We start from the raw sequence: 4,923 nt of genomic DNA, 5'->3' as shown, positions 1-4,923 counted from the left end.
GGAAAAATTTAAGCCCCTCTTCTAGGAGCTTAGTGATGATTTTATAGACCATATTACAAAGAGCAATGGGTCTAAAAAAGTCTAGCTGATTAGCCTCTTCCTTCTTCAGAATAAGGACTAAGAAAGTAGCATTCAAGGCTCAAAGCATTTCTTTGTTGGAAAAGGACTCCTGAACCACATCCAAAAGGTCATGATTGTTAATATCCCAAAATTCTTGAAAGAATTCAACAGGGAAACCATTTGGCCTCGGAGCGTTGCCCTTCCATACACTGAAGACCACCCCCTCCAATTCAGACATACTAATTGGCCTCATAAGAAAATCATTCATCTCCCTGGTCACAACAGAGGCAATGCAAGACAAGATAGTATTCTCCTCAATTTCTGTTGGAGGTAAATCATCTGAAAAAAGAGCAGAGTAAAATTGAATAGCTTCCCTAGGAATAGCTTGAAAAGAAGTTAGACGCATCCCATCAGAAGTAACAAGAGAAGGAATGTAACTCCTATTACATCAAGCCTGCATAGATTTATGGACTTATTAGTCCTTACCGCCATCATATTTTAAAATAAAATGAATGATATCAGTAATGTTAACATTTTCACAAATGTATGTATAAATAATATACTATTAATTAATTGGTAATAATTTTTTATATTACTTGACAATTTATATTTATAGTATTAATTAATTGAATCAGTTCTTTAACATATTCACTTTTCCTTTTACTTACATATACCACCTTTAAAAGTTTATGATGATAAATGTGGGAATATGTTTTAAGTTGTTTTCATAGAACCATGTTAGCAAAATGAGTTTTAAATCAAAGATGTGATTTAGTCAATAAATAATATAGGTGTCTTTACAAGGCACTCCACTTTACATGAAAATACATTCAACTAAATAATATAAACAAAAGTAAAAATTAGAGTAAAAAAATGAAGTTAAAATAATTTCTAGCAATGAAAATTTGTCATTTTTTAGAATATTGATACGTAACATTTTTTTCATTAACAAATAGTGATGCAAAAGAACTTTTCATAAAAAGAACTCATGGAATAGACATAATCCTATTAGAATTTTTATTTCTTTTTCATTTAATGATTTGACTTGAGAGATAAAAGAGTGTATAGTTCATTAATATATGCATGTCAAAAGATGTCAAGAAAAATTTTTAGCCAACAATTTTGTGGAATTATTTCTAGCTCTCTCTAGCATTATTTGGCCTTCTGTCTCCCTCTTCCCTCCACTCATTCCATTTTCCTTATATGGAGAATGAATATTGCATTGGTCTCTCCACTCTACAATGTGGTTCTCCTTAGATATGCAATCCCTAGTTCTAGGTAATCATAAAAAGGTGGAAGAGACTACTCGTCAAAAATGCTTGAAGCTCCATTGATACATTGGTGATTTATGAAATCCCTCTATTATTGTCTAGATGGGAGAGGCAAGACCATGCAAGATAAATTAGAAAGTTTCCCTTAGCCCCTACAATTCCAATAAAGCAATCTCTTCTATGCAAAGTTATAGGGAATTAGGCAATTTCTATTTCATCCTCAATCCCTTCTTTTTCTACCGAAGAATACATTGTCCATCGTTGGAGACCATTGATTGGAAAAAATCAATCTACAACTCCTAGAAATATGGATCCTCCCTAAAACTCTTAAAGGGCTAAAAGGAAGTGGAGAATGATGTTTTCGTTAGAGGTCTTAATGATTAGGATTCATCTAGCTCCTAAAAAACTAATGGCACACTAGAATGGGAGAAACTAATGTAAAATGGCTAAATGGTGGGCCAGAACTTCCTCTAGAAAAGTTAGTATGTCCTACATTCATTATGATTTATATTGTATCAGTTGTTGTTTTGAGAATATTAAGAATTTTTTGGTTGAATAAGGTAAGATTGATTTCAGTGGTTATGCCATCCTGTACTTTGAAATGACCTTGAATTTCAACCCCCATTCCTATGCTTTACAAAAAAATGATAGTATTATTTGATTTTGTGACCCACCCTTTGTCTCTTCTTAATAAGGATTTCCTTTAGTGCTTAGGGGATTTCTTTGGTTCCTTCATAGGGTTTGAATACCCTAGATCTCCCCAACATGAATATAAGATTCTTCTCCTAAGTAATCCCTCCTTTAAATTATCAATTAACGACAACACATCTTTCAAAAAAAATTGAAACCCTAGTATTTTGTCATTGATGATAACAAGTTATCTCTAATGGGAAAATTTAGTTCTCCCAAAGCTACTTTGTAGTTCCTTAACTTAAACCCTTCTATTCTAACTCCCCTACCTCAAGCCTTAATGATCAACTTTAATGAAAGAGGGTTTTTTTCCTAGAATGACAGATATCAACCTCTGCATCTCCACATTGGGTCTCATCTCTACCTTCCCAACTATTCCATGTGTCAACTTTATGCACTATCATTGTCTCCAACAATAACCCAAAGAAATTAACAAAAAACCCTCCCCTTATTGAATTTGACATCAGTAAGATAGCCATGTCTTCTAACAACCTACATCAAAACCTTCCTCATGGGTTGTCCTTTTCGACATGGACCAAATAATTCCCTCTCTCCTAGATGATCCCTATTAGATTTAATCAATCTCCTAAAATAACAAGTTAACATTTAATAATCTTGCCACAACCACCATAGAGAAGGATAGAGAAAGCATTAATGCATTGCACAAAAGATTTATGTAGCTTACTAATTTAATGGGGGAATGTCATGCCTAAAAATTAGGGCAAAAACACACCAATTTTTTTTTTAAAACATGTAAAAATAACTAAGTTGATTACATATTAATAGTGAATGAGTTGCAAATGAGATACCAATATGAAAAAGTTGAGTTGAAATATCGAGATTGCACGACTAGTTCACTAGTGTTTTAGGTTTCCATTTTCGAGATTATATCATTGATCAATGTAATTTACAAATTAGGTGAGGATAAGGTACACAACAAATCTGCATTACCCTATCTATTTAACAAGATAATTTCCACTAACATAATACTGAATCTTGGCTAATTTAAAACTCGTAAATAATAACTAGAATCTACAATACAAATCATGCACTTTTTGAGGGATGACATCCTTATGTAAAGAGGACAAACATTCTTCTCCTAAAGGGGACACAAGGGGAGCAGTGGGAGAAATAAGGGTTGGAGGAGAATTTTTTTGGGAAAATATGAGTATAATAAAGGTGTTTGACTTAGCTATTTAATATTTTATCCTTTGTCCAACCAAGGTCTACATGACTTTTCAAGGATGGAGAGGATATGGGGGTATGGGATCCATGAGGGTTACATCCCACTCCTCTACTTTCTCCATGCTTATTTTTTTTCTAAATTGTTTTAATGGTGAATTGTTTGTATGAGTAATATTGACCTCTTATGCATTAATTTCCTAGTTGATTATTTAGGTACCAAAATGAATTTTAAAATTGAAAGGGAATCCTTAAGGGAATATTCTCTTTTTATTTTCCCTTTATGGAGATGATTAATATTTTCCCATACATTTTCTAGAGAGAAAATATGCTCTCCTAGAAAATCTATGGGATATATTCATACTAGGAGCTTTATTTCTTCCTTATGAAACCAAATGGATATAACTATTAACTTAGGGATTAGATAGGTATTAAGATAGAACAATATATATTATGATCTATTGATTTACACACATTTTCAAAGGAATTAGTTAATCAAGTTAGCAATCTTATATCTAACTTATATGTTCAATATGGTAAAGTTTCTCTTTACATTTTTTTAATAAATATTGAGTGTGATTAGTTTCTTTCAACTAAGATAAAATTAAAATTTTATTAAATATTAGGAATTCTTATATGTTATAAGATGGATCTCTTACATAGTATAAACAAAATATCATTCTTTTATCACTTTTTCTGAAAAAATGCACAAAAAAAGGATTCACACAAGGTTTTTGATTAAGTAAAATAGGTTTTATGGGGATCCTAAAACACAAAAATTTCTACATAATATCTAAAATAGTAATATTAAATAAAGTCTAGCTACTATGCATTTGCTTATAAAAGGCCAAAACCAAAATACATGCTCATAGCCAGGAAACAAAAACTAGCTACCCTAGATAAGGATGAAACAAAAAATGAAAACTCTAACTATTAGTTCTCCCTATCTAGAACTTTCAGAGTTTCTAAAACTTTTTTGGCCCTCCAGGTGTCCACACCCACTTGGTCCTAGTTTTGGTCATCTACCAATCTCCTGGTCTCTTTCATTTCTCTCTCAGCCGTCTTGAAGTCCATGTTGGCCTTATCTTCCTTTTCCCCTGCCAAATCTAACGTTCATTAATGATTCACCTAGACTATTGATATTCTCATTTAGAGTGTTCAATATTGCAATCACCTGATTAGCCAGGTTCTAATTAGAAAACTCCATCGATTGCACTCTTTTTTCAAGCTTTGAAACTCAATCATCCTATACAACATGGTATCCCTGGTCGCTACTCCTCCTTTGGCCATCCTCCTAGCTCTTTTTCTTCTTGAGTTCTTCTATCTCGTGAAACAACCACTTGATAGAGTGAAAGTTATCTATCATGTTGTTTTTGGCATTAATGTGCAGATTGAGCCTAGTTTCTCTTGCATTATCCAAAATTACAACTAGAGCTAGGTCAATGAGTTCATCGAAATGAATTTTTCCATCTTTGTCTTCCATCACTTGGGAGTTTATCATCTCCCTGACTATCTCCATCTTTTTCAATTTTAGTGTTGAAATTTCTCCATGACTTACTCCTATCTTTCATTACCATCTCCCCATTGTCTTCCACCAGAATCTCTATCTTCCCCTATGGTGAATAAATAGAAGGGACAAGGCCCAAAGTCTCAAGAGTTTGATCTTTTGTTTCTTCTAGGAACAAGACCTCCTCGACCTTCCTTTTCTTGGGATTCCCCT

The sequence above is a fragment of the Cupressus sempervirens genome, chromosome 7, assembly GCF_028749045.1.
Source record: "Cupressus sempervirens isolate cs-2001-9-10 chromosome 7, ASM2874904v1, whole genome shotgun sequence".
NCBI classification, from domain to species: Eukaryota; Viridiplantae; Streptophyta; class Pinopsida; order Cupressales; family Cupressaceae; genus Cupressus; species Cupressus sempervirens.
The sequence above is the reverse complement of the archived record's forward strand: the minus strand, read 5'-3'. Positions refer to the sequence as shown.